The 23,445-nt window shown below is 38.1% G+C and overlaps 1 pseudogene; it reads left to right on the top strand.

Annotated features, from left to right (window-relative positions):
- Positions 1–10,537: 10,537 nt before the first annotated feature.
- Positions 10,538–11,024, top strand: LOC118593780 (annotated as a pseudogene).
- The last annotated feature ends 12,421 nt before the right edge of the window (positions 11,025–23,445 follow it).

Here is a 23,445-nt window from a genome sequence, read left to right as displayed (position 1 = left end):
AGGGATCCTTGAGATCTGCGCATAACACACTCCCCTGTTCTCTTGACAGGTGTGGCATGCACCAGAGCACTGAAAGTCTTTAAGTATTTTCTTAATTCCAGTCTTTGTGATTGGATCTCACCATTTACAGAGTTTATTTTCCTACAAATGAAAATAGCAGACACACTTACAAAGAGAACAAATTCATAATCAGGAGGGGTAATCAACACTTGCCCCCAGTAAGCAAAGTCTTGAACAGGCTCCTTCAAAGTTAAAAAAAATAAAAATAGAATGACCAATTAAATTTTAATTTTAATTCTAACTGGATAGTGTATTGACTTTGAAACAAAATTACAATGATACCCTACTTTCCACACTCAGGAAAGTGCTTAGAAAACATTGGAATTGCCCTGTTCTCAGTTTGAAAGATAATGTTTTGAGATACCAAAGAAGTTGTCTACTGTGGCTCAGGATCTATTCTATCTCAGGTAGAAGAAGAAATTCTCCAGCATTGTAACCCTACATATCACACAATTCCCCTTCAAGGGCTTTCCAGATCATGTAAAGTATATATGATAAACAAGCAAGACAGACACTGCCTGCCCAGAGCAGCTGAGTTAAACCTTGGAGGATGAGTTTGCAGTGGATTCTAGGGGCCTCTTGTCTCACTACTTGTCTATCAGTAAGAAATAAATCTCCTTCCCATTACTTATATTGATGGATTTTCTGTCTCAGCAGATACAAATTGATAACCACTTCAGAATGATTCTACTAAAATATTTAAAAAAATAATGACTGGAAATAGGAAGACAGGTACCAATAAGTCTTGACAAGCACATGAACATGAACATTTTAGAATGGCTATTCACTATAAGAGAGAATGTGAATTTGTTCATCTTTTCTGTGTGTGTGTGTGTGTGTGTGTGTGTGTGTGTGTGTGTGTGTGTGTTATAACTCAGTATTTACTCTTATGGCAATTAAAATGAACATATATCCATGTTTATTAAAACCCACATTAAATAGAGTTGCTATTTAAAATAAAGCCAAACAAAAGCATTGTTACATTGCTATCAGTAGAAGAAGCAATAAATGAGTTGTGATATAGTCAAAAAATATAATTCTAGATGGCCATGAAAGAAATGTCTATAAGATTTGTTTAATACCATCCAGGATGATGGACAATGGCCAGGTTCATACCCTGAATTCCCAGAGAATGGCTGAGAATTGTTTGTCTGTAGCTGGAGGCTTCTCTCCAGCTCCCGCCAAGCCCTGGCAGTACTGCAGGCCACTTATATAATAAACACACAGACTCTTATATTATTTAAACTGTTTTGCCTAATTGCTCAGGCTTCTAGCTATCTGATTCTTACATCTTAAATTAATCCATTTCTATAAATCTATACCTTGCCACATGGTATGTGGCTTACCAGTATCTTACATGTTGGTACTCATGGCGGCAGCTGACAGTGTCCCCTGACTCAGCTTTCCACTTCCCAGAATTCTCCTCTCTCCTTGTCCTGCCTATACTTCCTGCCTGGCTACTAGCCAATGAGCATTTTATTTATACAGAATGATATCCACAGCACTTCCCCTTTTCTTTTTCTTCAAAAAGGAAGGTTTTAACTTTCACATAGTAAAATTACATATAACAAAACAATTATCAAGCAAGAATTATAGTTACAATATCTAATCCATTTATAATATCTAGTCTATTTGGTAAAATTAAAGAAGATATCCTATCTATATCATATTTGTGAGTCCAAGGTTTCATACCTAATTTATCTTTTATCATAACTAAGGAAAATTATAACTATCTAGTCTTCAACTACATCAAAGACCTCAGAAGTATATAATATTACTTGAGAAATGGGAGATAGATACAAGCAAATTTTGGGAGTCTTGCAAGAGGAGACAGAGACAGCTGGCAGCCTGGGCAGTTATCCAAAGTTCCTTTGTAAATTTGGGACATCTGTCTTCAACCCACAGGCCTAGAATCTCTGAGTTATTTTTTTCTGTGTCCTGTAGAATGTCTGGCAGTTTCCTCTGTGAAGCAGGAACCTGAAGGACCATTTTGACAAGTAAAGTTCAGTGGTCACCTTTCTATGTGTCCTGCATGTCCAGTTGATCAAGCAGTCTAGGCAAGAACAGTTTCTTGCCCAAATGGCTATTTTTGTCAAGAAGAAGATAAACTCCATATACAGTATTTTCAATGTCTATCCTCCTCTCTGAAGTAAATTGGTGCTGCCAGGAGCAGACATGTCTCATTGTCCAGAAAGTAATTTTTTTTAAACATTTTAAATGCTATACTCTGTAGGTTGTTGAAGTATTTGAAAATTGCCTATCTATCTGAAATATATCTATGTATACCTAGAAAACCTAACATGACTATAAGTTTGACTATCAAAGAAGACTAATTGTTCCATTATAATTTAAAGGAGTTGTATAAACATAATACCTTAAACAAGAGTAAAAAAAATACATACAATATAACAAAATTAACTTTAAATTTCTATCAGTAAACTAAAATCCATAGCAATGTAAAACATTTTTAAACAAGTTGGTCTTTACAAGTAGGTTCAATAATCTATCCCTTTATCTTAGCATTATCTATACTGTCCCGTTTGTTCTTTAGAAAGAGATTGTATTTATAATCAATCTGTTTTAAATAAAAATATTGGTTTTTCTCTGCCCTACACCAGAGAGCTCTTCTGTTATGGGACACAAGAATCTTTCAAACTTTTTTTTTTCTTTTCTTTTTTTTTTTTTTTTGCATTATACTTGGGTTCGGAGAAGGAGTGAGCCAATTCCTTCTCCAAGCCAGCTTGGTATATTTGGGAATTTGGGAGTAGCTTCTCATAGTACTTCCTGCTGGATGGAGGCACTCTACCTTATGGGGACACAAAGAAAATTTTAGGATTTTGGAGTAGTCCATGAGGGTGTACTGTCTGAGCCAGTTGCCTTGAAACTGTTCTGGATGTTGGATAATCTGGGCCAAGGTGTCATCAGAGACCTTTCAGGGGATCTTGGCTGGTCAAATCTGATGTATCTTAATCTGGAAGAAATCCATAGGCTCTTGCTTTCTGTGGAAACAAACGCAGAGCCCCCTTTCCAAAGCAACATAATCTTACATCCTAATTTTGAAGTCAAGGTACCTTTAAAATATACATATTGGCTTAACTCAACAGCTTTTTACAATCAAATGTCTTTCTGCAGTTAAGAATATCAAAGACAACATCATCCAGATTCTCTTTGTGATATCCATCTTTACATGGCTTATTTTTTATATTAATTTAACTGTCTCTTTAAAGACTTTATTTTTAAAGCTATGTATTTCTTTATATAATTGTATATATCACCTTTTTTGTCTCTTTCAAGCCTATGTATATTTTACACACATTGTAAACTATTCCATCTGAATCTGTCTTATAGTGAACCTATTGCTTTAAACTGCAGCATTCTAAGACTGAAACAGTGCTGTGGCTGCTGGCTCCACCCACCTCGGCTTCCCAACATGCCAGTGGTACATTTACCACAAAATCCACAAGGCTGCTTCCTTCCCACCTTTATCAAATGGCTTCCTGATGTACTTCCTTCCTATGTACTTCTTACCTATGTGTGATCAAGCACATCCTGTGCATTTTAGGTAACCAACCTTGTTTATATATTAATGATATAGTTGATGCAATCTTATTGTTTATCTAACATGACCAACAGATCCTGAGCAATCCAGGAAGTTATCTGTCCTTCCGTAATTTTTGTTTTGTATACCTTTTAAGCACAGTGACTTAAACTTAATGTATAACTTTAGCCCTCATGGTATAATTTTATTTAGTAAGATCTCAGTGCAGATACTATTAGTTTATAGCATTAAAAGTTAGGTTAGCAGTTATTTTGTTTGAGATACACAATAGAAATTTGTTCAAAGAAGATTTTCAATACACTGATTGTAGTTCAGCTTTATCTTAATTTTCCTTAGACTCCTTTCTCTCCGTGTTTATGGTTATTATGACCCATAAGAGTTTTTTAACATGCTACTAGGAGGTATGAAATTAGCAGCAACATTGACCTTTTCACTTAGAAATTCAGGTAGTAGGCTTGGTGATGGTGGTGCACACCTTTAATCCTAGCACTTGGGACATAGAGGCAGGTGGATTTCTGTGAGTTCAAGGCCAGCCTGGGCTACAGAGTGAGTTCCAAAAAAGGTGCAAAGCTATACAGAGAAACCTTGTTTTGAACCCCACCCCCCAAAAAAAGAAAGAAAGAAAGAATTTCAGGCAGCTAACATAGTATCTCCAAAATTATTTAGTAGATCGCTTGATTGCTGTGGGGCAGCCCCCAATTCTGTAAATTCTCTCACTTATGTCTGTACACCCCTTCAGGCTTTCTAACCCAAGAGCCAGCTGCATTATTCATTCCAGGAAGATGGATTCTGGTTTCTCCAAGACACCAACTCAATGAATGTTTTAATGGATAAGAATTGACAGTGATTCTTTTGTACATTTGTAGTGTCCAGCCTATGCTTTTAGGTTAGTCTGCTATGGAATAGAGCATTATATTAGTCATTTTTCCTATGACTGTGATTAATTACTTGTCAAAGCAAGTTAAGCAAGGAAGAAGGGATTTACAATCTGAAGGTATACTATCTGATGGAGGAGAATTCATGGTGGCAGAAACTTAAGGCAGCTAGATATAGTTCATCATCAGGCAAAAAGCAGATTATAACTGAGAGAAATATGGTCCAGGGGCTGGAGTAATGGCTCAGCTGTTAAAGGCTAACAAGCAAAAATATAAGAAATATGTTCAAGATCACAAATAAAGAGATGAGCACTCTCAGACATGTTTGGACAGGATCAAACTTTCCTCTTGATCAAAAAGGTGCATGTTTAGTCAAAGTGGAAGAGTAAGTACACCAGGACAGAAATACTTTGTTTGTTTGATTTCTTTTCTTTCCTTTTCGCTGTTGTTTTTGTTGCTTTCTTTTGTTTTATTAATCTAATGCAGGTGGTGGTTGAGTATGTCTGGTTGGGGGCCTCATCTCACAGTCTTTAGCAATTGGCAAATACTAAAAGTATCAGTGTACAGAAAATGGAAAAATGTTCAGTGTTCCAAGGAGAAAGGGGTCACTGACCCAAGGAGGAATGAGGTTATTGTTCTAGGGCCTTCATAACCACCTCTATCTGGCCTCTTTCATAACTGCAAACACAATACCCTATTATTACTGCATTTTCAGCTGTCAGCTCAAGATGGAGACTAGCCCCCTTTGAATATCTGTCTTCTTATGGTGACCCAGGGAATGTGCTTTCACTGGCCTTTCTTTTTGAAGAAAGATTTTTTTGAGAACCCATTCAGTGACTATTCAGGCTCTTTACTTTGAAACAAATTTGAATTTTGTTGATACAGCTTGGGTGGGTAGAGTCTTGCCCTGAGGGCACCTTTTATTCTTTCCAGCATAAGGCTGAGTTTTCTCTCTAATGACTTTAATTTCTGTAACAATTATAGCTTCTCTAGACCTGCCTTTTCTGTAACTTCAAAAATCACTCTCCTTCTTCTCTTCCCCAAACCTCACACTTTTCATTTCTCTGTCATTGAGATCTGAATGAGAACAGTGAGCAGTGGCCATTCCAAAAGCTAAATGCCGTGTGTTGGTTAAGGCGACACTCATGGCTGGCTGCTGCCCAGGAAGCCCATGCTGATGGAGGAGAATCCTGGAAGAATCATGAGCCATAGTTACCTTTCTAGAGCTTTATTGGGAAAGAGGGAGAGAGAGAGGGAGAGGGAGAGAGAGAGAGAGAGAGAGAGAGAGAGAGAGAGAGAGAGCGAGCTCATGGAGGAGGAAATAGAAAAGGAGAGAGTGGAAAGAAGAGAAAGGGATGCACAGAGGGCCCGCCTGCTTTTTAGGCTGGGCCACCAGAGCAGGCTGATGACATAATTAAGGACTTAGCCCTTATATCCCAGACTTCCACTTATTATTATTTTAAAAAGCAGGTAGATGGGAATAGGGGTGTCGTTCCTCTCAAAAACTGCTTCCAGATGATTTTTGGACATTGGTTGGCTCTTGCGGGAATGGAGAAGGGGAGTCTTCTGAGGTAGACAGGTGTTGTAGGATGCTGTCTATTTTCCATTTGCTCTGGAGACATGTATCCCTCTTGGCTATGGCTGGAAACTTTCTGTTTGACAAGATGCTGGTGACACAGCAAAAAGCTTGGAGAGAAAAGAATCATTATTATTTTATGTTGGTAGATCTAGCCTGTCCAGATGGATTTTGAAACATGTTAAGCTTTATCAGAGGCAGATTATTTTAAAGCATCTCATAGTAATAGATGTTTACATTAAAGTCTTTTGTAGTGCCCAGACACTTTTGTGTCTGGGGGTATAATACCATTTAGTTGTTACAGTTTTTTACTTGATGATCTCTGGACTCCGGTTCCGTGTGGTCCTGTATCATTGCTGAACAGTGAGTTAGAACAGGGAACTGGGAAGAGAAAAGCTTATGGTATATGAGAATTTATTTTTTGGAATTAGGAACAGGACAAAGATCAGAGCCCTGTCTGTATGCACATGAGAAACACAGGCAGTAACTCTGAAGTGAGACAATGAGCTCTTATCTTATCTGGAAATCTTTTTTTATTAAGTAACTGTGAAAGTGCAATTCAATCTGGTGAGGTAGGTAAGGCTGTCCTCTGTACCCGACAATAGAAAGGAGAAGTGACATCCCAAAACTCCCAAGATTGAGTCAGTGGCTCTGGTGTCCAGAAAGAAAGAAACAGATTACTTCCCTGATGCATTCTGGATTCCCTGCCATGTCTGTAGCCAAGCCTAGGTTTGTTGGAGGTCTTAGCTTGGTGTACCCATGTGTCTTGGCACCTGGGGGCAGTCAGTTGACTGGTTGTCTTTCTAGGTGGCACTTTTAACAAGGCTGTTGATGGCCTGGCAGGGTATTCAATAGCCCGTGGCCTTTTTCTCACTTAGAACAGGGACCCAACAGCTTTTGGGAGTCAGTGAGTGCCAGTACTTGGCAATTTTGTTTTCAGGCTTATATCTCTTCCCTGGCACATCTTCAATACCACAGATGACTCTTTTGCTGGTGGGGTCAGGAGCCTTGTTCTCCAGATGCTTAAGTTTTAGTTGGGAAGATGTGGGGAACAAGAGGACAGCTTTTGGAAGATCTGCCAGGAGGCAGACTATAAACCGATTCTTTTGGAAGACTTGTTTGAGGCTATAAGTTTATTTATTTTTTAGCTTAAGAGCCATCTTGACTACTGTAAATGTATTTGTTTGGATCTTAGCCACTTCCAGACCCTGTGTGTGCTTCTCAAGGCAGTTTGAGAATGAGTGGGTGGAGTTAAGGTGAGTTAGGGTGAGTCTTAGAAACTGCCCAAGCCTACCCATTTGAGCCCACCCACTGGCAGCTGAAGTCAGACAGAAAAGGTTGCACATGGCAGACGCAGAAGTGGGGTGGGAGAAGGATTTAGAACTTTAGCAGAAAGCTTAGGGATAAAGAAACTCTTATTTGTCCTTTCGCAGGCAAAAGTTCCCGAGATGCTGTTATGTGGCCAGGTTTATTGGTACCTACCTCTAGCAGCCAATGTAGGTGGTAAGTGTATCTGCCTCTTTGTCCCACAGCTGTAGCCGAGAGAAAAATAAAAAAAAAAATTAAAATAACAAACTGGGATCAGACTCCAATCTTGGGAGTCCCCAAAGAGTGGAGAGAGATCTAAGAATCAGCTCAAGTTCACCATCCTCTTCATCAAGGGATGGAAAGGGCTGTGAATGCACTGCAGTTGGTCCACCATTGGACCCTAGACAGCATTGACCCCCTCATCAGGAGTAAAAATGTGCCTGCCATTGCCAGCACAGCCTGAGGACAACCCCTGGGGTGTCCATCACAAAGAATATAGCTCAGACTACAGCTGTGAAGTATCATGGTGGTATCAGCAGTGGTTACTGTATAGGGGTCCAGTGGAGGTGAGGGACGCATACATGCTTGCTCATGGTCTGGGGTCTCACTGAATTGGGGAGGAGGCAGCAATTGGCATCGGTCACAGCAGGTCTTGGTGGTGTATCAGAGTCTGAACAACACCAGTTTTGGTTAAGGCAGCGCTTATGGCTGGCCACCACCCTGGGGTGGCCATGCTGATGGAGGAGAGTGCTGGAGGAGAGTCATGGAAGAATCATGAGCCATAGTTACTTTTCTAGAGCTTTATTGGGAGAGAGAGGGAGAGAGGGAGGAAGAAGGTGAGAGAGAGAGAGAGAGAGAGAGAGAGAGAGAGAGAGAGAGAGAGAGAAGAAAGACCATGTGGAGGGGGAAAGAGTGCGGAAAAGGAGAGATTGGAAAGAAAAGAATGACATAATTAAGGACATAATTCTTACACTATGTACTGCAAAATTCCATTCCCTAGGAAAACCAGTCCATTACCCTTGAATTTAACCTCACTCAGTTCTCAGGACAAGGGTAAACAGCAGGCAGATTCTATGCCAGAATAGAGCAGGAATTACATGTCAGCCCACTTCCTGATATGGTTCTCTTTCTCCCACTCAAACTCATGAGCAGATCTTCAAAATTTCCATTCCCATGGCTTTCTGGTTTTTCAAACACTCACTAGGGCCTGCTCACAATGCCTGGACTCTGTTCTAGCATCAACTTCTGAACTTTTCTACATGGTACTCTTGACTTCAACATTTTGCATGATCCTGAAAATCTCTTCAGGTGCACAGACAAATGTCCTGAACTCCCTCATGTTCAGGATTTTGGGAACTGTGCACCCGTCCCTCCCACTGTAACCAATGATTAATGGTCAAAGCCTTGTTGGCCAGAATGACTGTGACTCCAGACACCCATTCATCTGGCGCTCAGACACAAGCACCTCCACCCTGACTGAGCTGCCTGAGTCATTGGCACCCACCCCTTCCAGGAACCCTGTCTATGCTTTCCTGTCCTACACTTCTACCTGTTTCACCTGGTGTCCAGCTTTCTTTCTTTTACACACTGCTCCCCTACTCTCCCCTCTCCATGATAAAGGATTAGGGTGAGTCTCCTTCCCCTTACCCACCTTCCTTTCTTCTTCTCCTCCTCCAACTGCCCCTCTTCTTCTCTATCACCATAGGCTCTACCTAATGGTCAAGCCCTTCCCCTATACCCAACTCCTCCATTTTTCCTCCATTCTTTTTTGCTTTTCTCTGGTAAGAAAGCAGGTATCCAATCCCTACTGCAATACTGTTGTGCATGCAAAAATTCAATTCATTGGCATACAAGGTACTCCTAACCTAAAATTCCAAACTAGAGTAGGTAGGAAAAGTTTTGTCTGTTACCTATACATGTATGTATGTATGTATGTATGTATGTTTGTATGTATCTGTGCCTGTAAGCTTTGATGCAGACATGGAGCCACACAAAGCTGTGTCAGGATCAGTTAAACATCTGAATGTATATAACCACTACATGTTTGTTTCTGACTGGTCTAGAGTGTGTGAGTTTACTGTGTTCCAGTGTCTTGGTGATAGCTCAACTGTTACTGTTAGAACTAGCTCAGAATTTACCTCTGGACTTTCTGGCCACAGACTCTGACATAATAATACAGATTCATATGCCATTTGGGTATAAATAATATTAAAGCTGTTTTATGCTGTTCTACTTTATTAAAAAAACTTGCTCTGAAATTGGGTTATGACTCAGCTTCTTTTCAGACCGAGATGTGCTTTCAAAGTCTCTGTGGCTGAGATCAAAAGTCTTTATGTCTGAGGTCAAAAATTGGTAGGCAAAAAACCAAACCAAAACAAAACAAAAACAAAAAAAACCCCACCAAAACAAACAAACAAACAAAAGCTGAGCAAACAAACAATAAACAATTATTTAAAAAAAGGGCAAGCCGGTGTTGGTGGCGCACGCCTTCAATCCCAGCACTCCAGAGGCAGAGCCAGGCGGATCTTCTGAGTTTGAGGCCAGCCTGGTCTCCAAAGCGAGTTCCAGGAAAGACGCAAAGCTACACAGAGTAACCCTGTCTTGAAAAACCTAAATAAAATAAATAAATAAATAAATGAATGAATGAATAAATAAATAAAAATAAATTTAAAAAAGGGCAAAAGAGCTGAAAGAATTGGATATGGTTAAAAATCTGTAACAAAAAGTTAATTTAAAACTCATAACCAAGAGTTGGACCCATTCTAGGAAACAACATATTGTTTGCCGCCATTTAACTAAGGGCAGCCACATGTGCAGTCACCATTTTGACATGACTTCACTACCAACTTGACTGAGGACAACTACATGCTGTGAGCCAGCCAAAGAGACAACAGGTTTCAAAGGATACTTTTAAAGTAGGATAAGATTTTTGTATAATTCTTGTCCTGTCTTAAAATCAAGGTTTCTAAATGAAGATTTAAAACAATGCTTGTTTAATAAGGTATTAAAGCTGCACCTCCATGTATTCATATATAAGAACATATCTTCATGGATGCCACGGAATGGAGAGCATCTGCGGAAGCAGATCCCAAAGAGTGCGGGTGGACCTGTCAGAGTGTTGGGATTTGAGCTTTGGCTGTTTGAACTCGGGATCTGGAAATGCATCATGATTCCTGTCCATTGGATTGTAAGGTGTATGGAGGTAATCTTGGAAACAATGGGAACAAGACAGAATTAGAATGGGCTTTTGGCTGTTATGGACCACTCTGAAGTGTGTGGGTTGCTCAAAACCCTCCTGGCTTTGCATTCCTTCAATTTGAGGACTCCAGAGATGCAGCTGATGCTGTCCCAGAGCTGGATGAAGAACACTACGTGGCTGCCCTGGGAGAGTGGAACTTGCACATAGTGAAAAAAGAAATCAGAATCATGGCCCACCTCCCTCTGGGGGGCTGCTGTCCTTGAGATGATTATGATAGTAGGAGTCTTCCACCTCGTCCAAGATCTCCAAAAAGGAGAAGCTTCTCTAGAAGCCGGAGCAGGTTACTTTCTAGAGATAGAAAAGTCTCTGTCTCACGAGAGAAATCACAAGCCGTCTGGACCCTTCTCTAGGTCTCCTAGCCAATCTGGGCCAAATGAAAGGAAGTAGAAGACCAGTTTGCAAAAGAAGTGGTGTACAGGAAAGAACTTCATTTGATAGGAGTATGTACATGAAATTCAAGTTTGGTTTGATACTTCATAAGCTTGGTGCATTTTTAAGGTGTCTTAGCTGTCATAATTCATCTTGTCTCTTGGAACAGTGACACACATACCGATATAATTCCCTACAGTTCCAAATGGATCATAGGAGGCATGTCATATCAAGAATTGTTACTTTACAATGTTCCCTTAAGCAAGATTGAATTTGCTTTGAACTTTAGTTTTCCATAGACTGAAATAAACCTAGACCCTGCCCAGTTAAAGTGTGATGTGCTAATGATATAGAAACCACTGGCAGAAATGGAAAAGGCTGTAGTTTCCTTGGTAGCTGGGATATGGTGTGGAGCTGTGCGGGGAGGGGGGAATAATAAGCAGACTTTAAAAGCTGCTGTCCTTGGTGCACAAGTGGGTTTTTGAAGCCCACTATCTATGATGGGACACTTTGTGCAGCCTTGAGGCAGGGGGAAGGGCTTGGACTTGCCTCTACTGGATGTGCCTCCTCATGGGAGGCCTTGCCTTCGTGTGGGGAGGAACGGGAGGTTAGGTTGAAAGGGGGATACTGGGGGTATGGGAGGAGGGAAGAGGGGGATCTTTGATTGATGTGTAAAATAATGAAAATATCTTAATAGAAATTAATTAATTAATTAGTTAGTTAGTTAATTTTAAAAAGCTGCTGTGAACACAAGCCAAGAGGTAAAGGGTGGGGATTGCACTCTGAAGACTTGTAAAGAGGTTCCCCACCGATTACTATAGATGGACGAATAGCTGTATGTAACATTCTTTATTCGGGAGTGGAAGGCTTTAAGTTAGCAGTGCCCTATCAGTTTAATTACATTGTAGAGCTGAACCTTGAGTTACTGTGCTAGATTTCTTCTTCATGTCATTTGCAATGTTTGTGAGAATACTTTGGATTAAAGTTTTGGTTGCAAATTGTTGTTTCACTTTGAAAGCCCGTTTTTCCTTGAACACTCAAATCTGTGAGCTTGGTCTCAAGTCCAAGTATAACATTCCTGTTGGATGCCATACTTATATTTTCTTGTAAAGTGCTTGTGGATTATTATAATACTAGCATAATTGAGTAGTGGTCAGGTGAACCCACTGTTAACATTGTTTTTATCTCTGGGAAAGCAGTTTGGTTACCCAGTTCCCTAACTGACAGGCACTAGATTAGTGAATTTGCCTCCCTGTCCCACTCCTCAATTGTCACCTAACTAAGAGTTAGTCATTTTTTAGGAGTTGAAGCCAGTTCAGGATTATGACACTAATATTTTAAAAATAGCATCAGTGTGGTGTATTGTTAATTCTTTAAGTTGCCCATAAAATGTGGTTTTGATTTTCAGCATGAAAATGTTCAACAAAGTTTAAAAAATTGATTTCATTTTACAACTTGAGGTCTTGCATGGGATTCCAAACTGATCCACCATGATGTAAAATCCACCATATGCTTAAATGGAACGATGCACAGTTGAATATGAAGGTATGCATAACCTTTCTCTTAGAAATCTGGAGGAGTTGTACTTCAGATATGTTTTTTGTGTGTGTGCAATTAGATTAAATCATAAGACAATAGTCTTGTAGCTCAAGTTTTCTTAAATGTGCTCTTTTGAATTAGTGGTTTTTGGATTTACTGTACTGACTTTGTTTTTATATAAGTCCCCTTTCAAAAAAAAAAAAAATATTAGCTTTCAACAATAAATCTCAGTAAGAAAAGAAAAAATAAACACACACACACACACACACACACACACACACACACACACACACACATCTTGCTGGAAGCCTAATGTGAGAATAACTCACTTACTTAGTATTTGTTTTACAAACACTGAATTGTCTTTACTATTAAAACTTGGATTTGCCTTCTACAAATTATTGTTGCGCTCTATGTCTTCATTCTTGAAATAAAAAGTGTACTTTAGTTGGATATTACCAGAACACATTGCTGAGCAATTCTAAACTTCTTTAAAAAGAAATTGTAGAGTTTTACAGAATATTTAAATAAACTGGATGTTTTCAAGAAACAGTTTTTAAAATATTTAAATTTATAAGGTTGTGGGCTATTTTAAAATTTGTAAGATATTTTATTGTAATGTCTTTGTTAATATATGATCTTGATAGGTAAATAAAAATCTAAAACTTAGGAACACAGCTAAAAGTGAGGGTGGGGGACACAGAACAGCTTTAACCCACAACTACCATGGCAGGCTTTGAGGCCCAGATACAGCTTCTGTAACAGGCTTACTGGCAAGTAACACATCCAGAAAAAACTATGAGCTGACCCCACCCAGGGAGGGCCTGCATCTAAGGGGAAATACCTGACATTCCAAACATTCCCTATACCCCTAGACAAATGTCAGCTAGTCAGGGTCCTGAACCCTGGAAAGCCTCTCACCCCAACCTCCTATGATAAAAACTCCACTATGCCTGGGCTCAGGGCTCTTTGCTCTCACCACTGCATTGGACAGAAAGTCCAAGTTTCAAGCTTGATATAAAGGCTGTTTGCTTTTACATGTAGTATTCAGTCTCTGTGGTGGTCTTTTGGGGGTCCCTGTGATCTGGGCATAACACTAAACACCAGAGACTGAGGTATTCATATCTTGTGATGCAATATAACAATGACCTAAGCACTCTATCAAAAGAACCTGGAACCATTGGTTTAGACAATGTTCCTCCTTAAATAAGGTCTATTGAAACTAACAGAGACTGATTTGAAGATGTATGTCCAACCCCCTTGTTTTAGCTAGCATTGCTAAGTCATAACTATTTTGATAAACTAAGCTATACAGGGAGCTGTTATTTTGTATAATGGTACACTATGTAAGAATCAGGAAGATCAGTGTCTTTGTAGACTATGTTTATGACTCTTAACTTGATACTAAAAGAGCTTCAATTCAGAAACCATTATTTTATGATTAAACTGTTGAAGGTGATCAAGCCTTGAGATGTTCAGAATTATAATACAGAATGGCCCTCAAACTGTCAGAGATTTGCTGAATATGGCATTTAAGATATTTAAACTTATTTATCAGACAGAGACTCCCACACCCTAGCAGTGACCCCCAAAGTATCCAAGAAGACAGTGGATCCATGGATGAAGGGCTCCATTTGTACTATGGTAATACTGACCACTAGGTGAAGACTTCCCCAGTGCCTTGCCTGCTGCCAGGGCTAGGCTCAAATCTGAACAAGAAGGACACTGAAGAGTTAATTGCTTCACTTTGCCTAGACAAAGTAAGATCAATCCCTCCCTTCCTCCACCAGAGAAAAGCTTCTGGGCCTAGCAACTAAGGCTGTTGTCCTTATACCCATATATCCAATGCTATGAAGATCACAGGAGCCTAGGATAACTGTCTAGGTAAAGGACTATGGACTAGTGTATGTCATTTAGTTTGGTCCTCAAATCTCTAACCATATACATCTAGACTAACTGTCAGCTAGGCAATAACAGACAATCAGACCCCTGCTCTCCAAGGCTACACATTGGTAGTTCATTAGTTAGTTAAAACGACTAGGTTTCTTGTAAAAAATGCAGTCTGGTTTGTCTTGTTCACTGGCTGCATAGTAAAGGGTAAGCAGGTGTCAGATGTAACTTTCCACTAAGAGAACATGATTTGCAATGACTGTTTTCAGTAATAACTACTTATGTCTTGTGGTAAATGATTAAATGAAAAAGAAAAAAAAAAGGTTAAGGTCAATGCAAGTTTTGGGGGTCTAAGGAAATATTTGAAGATGTATAAAGATCTGAGGCTGTGAAAGCTTAAGTAAAGTTCTGAGAGTCTCTGAAAATGACTTAAGATGTATAAATGCATGTTTTAAAGGTATAACTAAATGATTTAAGATATATGAAAATGGAAGATGTTTCAATTTTCCCCCTTTCTATGTGATTCTAACACTAAGATTTCAACAGTTTAGAGTTTTAACATTGATACAGGGAATTCTGATAAACTGATAGAGCCCTGACTACTTACAAGTTCAAGATTTTAAGTTTCCTTTAGTTGTCTTCTAAGTATAAACTTAAAGGTGCATTTCAATGGCTAAAACACATCAGGCTCTCTCCATATAGAAAAAAAAATGTTCACTCTTTTTAACCCAAAGCCCTTGCTAGGATGCCAAGTATAAATTTTGTTCCAGCTCTTTTATAGACACTATGCAGGAAGCACCTGCGAACTGTAAACTGCTGAGCTCTAGACTTGCTAAAAGCTGATATGAACCAGCCCAGCCAAGGTAATTACTCCCTGTGCCTTCTCCTGGCTGTGTCTTATTCAGGAGGGGGCGGCCTCCTCTACTTTCTTCAGGAACAGAGTTGGGAGTTTTCCTGGGTGTAGTTAACTAAGGGTTCCTGTCGTCATAGCTCCCTTTACACACCAGCCCACTGGCCTGACTCCCTACCCCTGCATTGCTCCAACTACAGCTGGAAATTGCCAGGTTTGAACTGGTACCCCTATACCCGAAGGGTCAGCATGTTTAGTTGGAGCCTCCTGCTGACCCCTGCATAGACTGGGAGGCCCCATTCCTCCTCTCTCTCCAATCCCCATCTGCTCTGAGAGTCATTGAACACAGGAAGGGTACCAAAAGCCCAGTTCTGCATCCTTAGAGATTACTACATGTAGCTTGAAGCCTTTCTTGTCCTGCCCAGATGTGTGGTCCTGCAGCCACTTATAAAATAAGCATTCAGTGGCTTAATATTAATTTCAAACCATTTGGTCTACGGCTTAGGCTTATTGCTACCTAGCTTTTACATCTTTAATTAACCCATTTTTATTAATCTATGTATTGACATGTGTCTCATGGCTTTACCTGTGTTGTATTACATGTTCCTTTGGCAGTTCTCAGTATCTCCCCAGACTCTGATTTTCTCCCTGTCTCTCTGTTTGGATTTCCTGCCTGGCTCTATCCTGCCTTGCCATAGGCCAAAGCAGCTTCTTTATTAACCAATGGTAATAAAACATATTCATAGCGTATAGAAAGATATCCTCCCCTGAAGTTGTCAGCTGCTCAAGTCCCTACCTAAGTACTCAGCTTTTGAACATACTTGGGCAAAAACCCAGTTTGCAGTGGAAACATCATCACCCCTCATCTACAATCTGTTAAACTTTCCTGTCTGGGCTCAGGCATGCACCTTCTCTGTACTTATTCTTTGAGAGCAGGGAACCTGCCTGAGAGTTACTTTGCTCTCAATAAAACTGTTGTTGTATTTTCCCAATTTGGCTAGATCTGGCTCACTGCACCAGTGGAGAAACGTATTATATGGGGCAGAAAACCCATAAGTTCTCAGCTATCTTTCACTTTGCATATGTAGTCTAGGACCTCACCCATTAGAATGATTCTGCCTGTATTTAGTGTGGGTTTTCCCTTGTCTATTAACCTAATCTAGAAAATTCACTACTAATATTTCATAGACTTGCCTCTTTTTATGTTTTATAAAATCTTTATTGACAAATAGTTCACATAGTATACAATTTGCCTGTTTGAACAATTTAATAGACTTTAGTCAAGCATCCTCATAGGCCCATGACACAATCACCACTTTCTATTTTAGAACATTGCTGTCTTCAATTTTATATACACATATAATGTATGGTGATTACATTCCACCTTATTTTTTAATTATTATTATTATTTTATTTTATTTGGTTTTTTGATACAGGGTTTCTCTGTATAGCGTAGGAGCCTGTCCTGGAACTCACTTTGTAGACTAGGTTGGCCTCAAACTCACAGAGATCCTCCTGCCTCTGCCTCCTGAGTGCTGGGATTAAAGGCATTCACCACCACTGCCCCACTCCACCTTGTTTTTTTAAATGAGCATAATATTTGCAATTGTAACCATTTTTAAGTTCACATTTCAGTGGCATGAATTACATTCAAGATATTAATTACACTCGTGATATTAATTACATTTGAGGTATTCATTCAATAACTATATTTATTTATTTATCAGCATAGAAGAACTTTCTTTTATTGACTCAACCTTTGATAGTTCTATAGTCACACCTTTGTGCCTATTTGGTTCATTTCTTTTCATATTTATTTATTTATTTATTTATTTATTTATTTATCTATTATCAGCTTGATTCAGTATAAATTCTTATCTTAAAAGGGAAATGTTTCATTCAGGCTTGCTCAGTAATTGAGCAAAACCAAAACTTATTGTAAGCCACAGTCATCCTAGAGCTACCCTACTATATAGCCTCCCTGGTTCTGTGTGTTGCAGTCTGATTGTTTTTTGCTTTATATCCAGTATCCACTTATGAGTGACTACATACTATGTTTGTCCTTCTGGGTTTGGGTTACCTCACTCAGGATGATATTTTCTAGCTCCATCCATTTGCCTGCAAATTTCATGCTGTCAATGTTGTTCTCTGCTGAGTAGTACTCCATTGTGTAAATGTACCACATTTTCTTAATCCATTCTTCAGTTGACAGCAAACTAGGTTGTTTCTAGGTTCTGGCTATTAGGAATAGTGCTGCTATGAACATAATTGAGTATGTGTGTCCTTGTGATATGATAGAGCATCCCTTGGGTATATGCCTAAGAATGGTATGGCTGAGTCTTGAGGTAGATCGATTTCCAATTTTCTGAGAAACCACCATACTGATTTCCACAGTGGTTGTACAAGTTTCTCACCAACAGTGGAAGAGTGTTCCCTTTGCTCTACATCCTCTCCAACATAGATTGTCATTAGTATTCTTGATAATAGCCATCCTGACAGGTATAAGGTGGTATGTCAGAGTCGTTTTGATTTCCATTTCTCTGAGGATTAAGGATGTTGAACATTTCTTTAAATGTCTTTCAGTCACTTGTAATTCTTCTTTTGAGAAGTCTCTGTTTATCTCTTTAGCCCATTTTTTTTAATTAGGTTGTTCAGCATTTTGATGTTTAGTTTCTGTAAATTGAACATATCTATTATGATTTCTTTGTTTTCAGAATTAACATTTCTGATGCACCTACTGCAGCAGTTTTGTTATTTTTGAATATGCAATGAAAATAATTAACAGAATTTTGAATGTGGGAATTAGATTATCAGTAGCCAATACAGACATCTTGAAGCCAGTGTTAATTCAGGAATCTGGAAACTAAGAGGCTGCATAAGCAGAAGGAGAACAGCGAAGAAGAGAAGGAAAAGGAGGGGAGAAACAGTTAAAGGGAACAAAGTGCTTTCTTTGTGGTGAAGAGTGTAATTCTAGAACATTCTGAGAGGTAAGAGGTTTTCCACCATGAGCAATAAACATAAGATCCATTTAGTGAATTAGTTTTTTAGTTTTTCCAAGAAGAGTGCAGGTGGTTTAAGATTATGCTTATTAGTTACAAGGGATGTAAGATCAAAACGATGATGAGAGAGGAGAAGAGAAAAGAACGACTCTCGGCAGTTCACTGAGAGCACATTGTCAACTCAGAAAACACTACACAAAGTCTAGAAGCTGTTACTTTCAGCATGCTCAGCAAAATTCCCCTGGGGTTAATCGATTGTTTGTTTTTCCAATAAATTCTCTATTATTTGTAAGAAGATAATTTATGTTTAATACTTGCAATTTTCTCATTTGTCCTTTCTATTAACGAATATATACTTGCTTTCATAGATGTCAAGAGCATGTGATGTATTCCTTTCCTAGCTTTGAAATCTTCTTGATCTGAATGTACTCTAAAAATATAGTGCTGCTCAATAGTAGAAATTATACTATCCATACTGGAATTTTGATATTTGTTACTATATTCCATAGCTTTAATATATTACCCAGGTTAGGGTAAATGAATAATCATTAAGGATTTTTGTTTATAATTGTGCATGTGTATGTGTGTGTGTGTGTGTGTGTGTGTGTGTGTGTTTGTATGTGTATGTTTTGCCCTTGGCCATAGAGTATAGAGGTGTCAGATCACCTTGAACTAGAGTTACATGTGGTTGGTTTAGAGATGCTACAAGAATGATAGAAACCAAACTTGGGAGCATATACATATAAAAGAGTAGTACATGCTCTTCCCTGCTGAGACTTCTCTCTAGACCTTCATTTACTATTTTTATATTATATTGTATTTTCCTGGAATACATTAATAATAGCACTTCTATGTCATTTTTAGCTAAATGTCAGCCCATGAGCACAAATATGCACATGTGCATTCACAAGAATGTGTGTGTGTGTGTGCGCACACACACACACACACACACACACACACACACACTCCCCAAACACACCCCAAACACAAACTTTTTAAATGTACAGCTTTGCGGTAAAATATCTTAGAAACATTTTATTGTTTCTTGATCATTTTTGTTGTTATTTCATGTGACTGATGGTAATGTAAAGGTCCTCAATTGAGAACTTCTGCTCTGGACAAAGAATAAGTTGAAACCCAGGCTACCAGATTTGAAGTGTGACTATGCATATGCCAAAATTAATAATGTAGAGTGAGATTTGTCTCACGAAGGGAATATGTAAATTATTTAAACAAACATATACAATTAGAATATATATTTTGTACATATTAGCTATTAATAATATTTTTGTTGGAGCTATTAGATTTATTTTCTGATAAGCTTAATCACCTTTACTGCCTTACAGTGGTCATCATTGATCACTCTGCAATGAAGAAAGGTACCAGAATATGGATCATTATTGGTTTAAACCTTATGGTCAATTCATTCTACTTTATTACTCTAAAGGTTAATGTGTGATCTAGTAGTGGCAAGGGAATATATGAGAAAGGGTAATAAGATAAATTATGCATGACAATACTCTCCCTGGGAAATTTGAGACTTGAAGGGAGAGAAGGAACTTTAATCCCTTTCTCTGGCTTCTCTATTTTGACAAGGTTCAGTGGAATCTGAAGTCTTGAAAATGTAATAGCCTACTTTTAATCTACAAAGACAAATTCCTAAGGAGACAGCAGAGCAGAATAAAAATTTTGACTCCTTCATAATGTTAAACTGTGAAAATCACTATGAGTGCTTACCTGTAATCAGCTGTAGCTACTTATAAACATACTGTTGATTCAAATAGAGCATTTTCAGTACAGTATGAGTTCAGTGTTTGGCTTACAGCAAATATTCTTCCGTAATCTATGATTTTAAAAGTTTAGTTTTTAAAAATTGAATTTTTGAAAGTTTTGTTCAGTTTTTCACTTATCAGACTACAATCATAACAAAAATAATAGAAGCAAAAATGATGTTAAATGGTCACTGGGAATTTTCTGTCACAATATTACTAAGACATTTCACTTTTAATGGACAGGGTACATAATAAAAAAACTACAATTTTCTCATGCCAACAGAACCATTCCTTAACTTGAATATTATATATTTTATAAAATTATTTTTAAAATTATTATATATTTGTCCATATTAGTACTATTTCCTAAAAATATTGCTTTGTCATAATTAGCCCTTTTTGGAATTTCATACTTGTATATAATGTGTTTTGATCAAATCCATCATTCATTCCCTCCCTTCAAATTCTTCCCCATTCTACCATGACTTTTATGTGACATTCAGACTGAATCCAAATTCTCCTTCAGAAATGTCACTTGTCCTTTCTGTAATTACCACAGTTGACCTTTGCACACCACAAACAGTGTGTCAGTACCATGCCAATGACACGGAATATGTTCTTTCACTTATTTTGCCAAACAATAGAAAATAGATTGTTGGCTTTTTTGCTTTGTTGTTTTTATTTAATATGTGTGTTTTTTTTAGAAGAAGGCACTGCTGCACTGCTGTATAAAAGTAACAAATAATTCATCCAAGATCACTGAGCTAATCGTGAGTAATTAGGAAGCATAGGTGTCAAAACTGACCATGATTTTAGCATTCTGAGTAAAACTTAAACTTCATTGTAGTGGAGCAAAGTTGCTCATTTAATGATAGTTGAAGTCAAAGAGAGAATGATAGGGATGCTGGGATCCAGGTATGATAGATCAAGAATGCCATCACCACCACAGCCCTCTCCCATCCAGAGTGTCCACAGTATCCAATAGCCTTTCAAACTTTTGAATGAGAACCTTCTTAATCTCATGATCATTTCTAAAAAGCTCCATCTCTGAGAACATTTACCAGATTGAAAAGTCTGGCTTCAGAGAGGAAATAAGAATATGATGAGAAGCAAGATTCGCTCTTATGTAACAAATTATCTTACAAGAGAGATTCCAGGGTCCTAGGAACACTACCTTAGTTACTTCTAAAGCAAACCAACTCAATTATCTGATAACTCCCTACTAGGAAATACCTCATAAAAGTCTTAACTGTTCATCATAAACATGCCTCCAACTTACAAACTTTTAACAAAAAATTAAAATTAATTTTCATAATAATCCAGACATTAGATAATCTCATTGTTATTGTTTGTTTGTTAGTGCACTAATTGTTTTTTAATGCAATTTGAGCAAAATGTCTGAAAGCGGCAAGAGAAGGAGGAGTTTTTCTTGGCTCCCAGTATGAGGGGATGGTCCAGCAGACTGGAGAATTCAAGGCAGCAGAAGTGTGTGGAGATTAATCTCATCATGTTTATATTGGTGATACAATGATGAGGCTGGTGTTCTTAATTTCCCGTTTTCAGTAAGTCCTGGATTCTATGAGGCGATACACCTAGGTCTTGTCTCCTCAGTTTAACACCAAGTAAATGCTTTCATAATATTCAGAAATGTGTTCCAAGGTGATTCAGAATCCTGTCAAGTCAATAATCAATGTTAATCACCATGATAACTTTTAGGGATTTAAAGTTCAACACAAGCCACTTAAAGTCAATTGCTCAATTTTTATTCTAGGTATTTTTTTTAAAAAAATAATAAGTTATAAAACTCATTAAAAATAATTACTTCTTCATAGTCTGCTGTTTTTTCTCTGTTATCACTCAAAGCTGTTTGCTAGGGCTGGGTTTTAATTAAAGACATAGTTTCATTTGAGATTTATCCCTTTAACACTCCCACCAGTGTTCTCTATTCTTGAATTGTGACCTCAGAGTTCATTTAATGTCTTCATGCATATTATGAAACAAGACCAAGATTTTAAATATGTATGGGCAAGAATTACCCCTTTTATTATCAGTTATTGAGCATGTGCTAATTTTCTACATTAGCAGATAACAGCTTTTCTTAAAATGTAAGGATAATTCTCCTCAACGAAGAAGCTTAACTTCATTTTCTTTTACTTCTGAAACGTGCTATGAGAACTGTCCATTTCTCTTTCTTACTGGATCAGTCCTGTTTATTACTCAATCTAAATCCTCAGTCTTAAAGCTTAGAGGCCCTTGCTGTTTTGTCTCACACAAAGAACAGCCCCTACCTGTCCTGGCACTTCCTAATAAGAAGACAGGGAGAAGCACTAGTTTTCAATGCAGCTATATTTTCTGACTGCTTAAAAGGAACAGAAAATACAACGTGTGTCTTTGTGAGAGATGCCTCCTATAAATAACAAGACAAAAGACAGGGAAGGTGAAACAGATTGATTGCTAAGTCTTCTGTTAGGAGGTGAGATGATCTCAAATGGTCTTCCCAAAGATTCTCAGTGTTCACAGCCACTCATTGGGTTTTTCTTGCCCAGCTATGAAGAGTTTTATGGTACATCACTTTGAATTTCTTCACATTTGTCACCTTTACTCATTCATTTATTCTTCCCTGGAAATGCTCCAGATCAAATAATTTTAAGTACATTGGATCTTTGCCTCAGGCCCTGTTTTATTAGGGAACTCAGATAATGGTGTCTAGACTGTGCTTTTTACTGTGTATCCACACAGATGCTGAGAAATAGGCCTTCAGTTGTGCTTTCTCTTTGGATACACACAATTTTCCATTTTCTCTCTTTCCATTAAATATTTATTCTCTGTATATGATCCTGATAACTTCTCTGAGACCTATAGATTTTCTTTCAAAGACAGAATCTCTGTTTATTAACTGGTTCCATGAGAAGAAAACTGCTAGAAAGAAGAAACACATAGAGAAGGAAATTAATGATAAAAATGTGTAATTTTTAAAATTGCTATTAAATATTTGCAAACCAAGAGTGACATATAGGGGTGGGACAAAGGAAGACTGCAGGACCAAGAAAAAGGAATTGTTTTAAAGTTGAGTTCTATTTAAAGAGTTCTATTGGCTCTAGCCAATAGAAGGTTAAATTTTTTAATGTAATTGGTGTATATTGTAGTATAATAAGGACCAATTAAAATATTTAGTACTAATATTATAGTTACTTTGTGTAGTTTAAAGGAAGAATGGGGTGGGGGGATAGGAATAAATCATGGGCCCTAATTATGAAAAGAATGGGAGCACAGTAAATTTATACACAAAGCAATAAAGACTGAAGAAAAATAAATTAAATGAGCAAAAATGGAATATGGAATTCCGAATCTTAAAGGTATACTATTTGTTGACCTGTGCCTTAAGTATC

This window comes from Onychomys torridus, chromosome 12 (genome assembly GCF_903995425.1).
Source record: "Onychomys torridus chromosome 12, mOncTor1.1, whole genome shotgun sequence".
Classification (NCBI taxonomy): domain Eukaryota; kingdom Metazoa; phylum Chordata; class Mammalia; order Rodentia; family Cricetidae; genus Onychomys; species Onychomys torridus.
The sequence above is the reverse complement of the archived record's forward strand: the minus strand, read 5'-3'. Positions and strand labels throughout refer to the sequence as shown.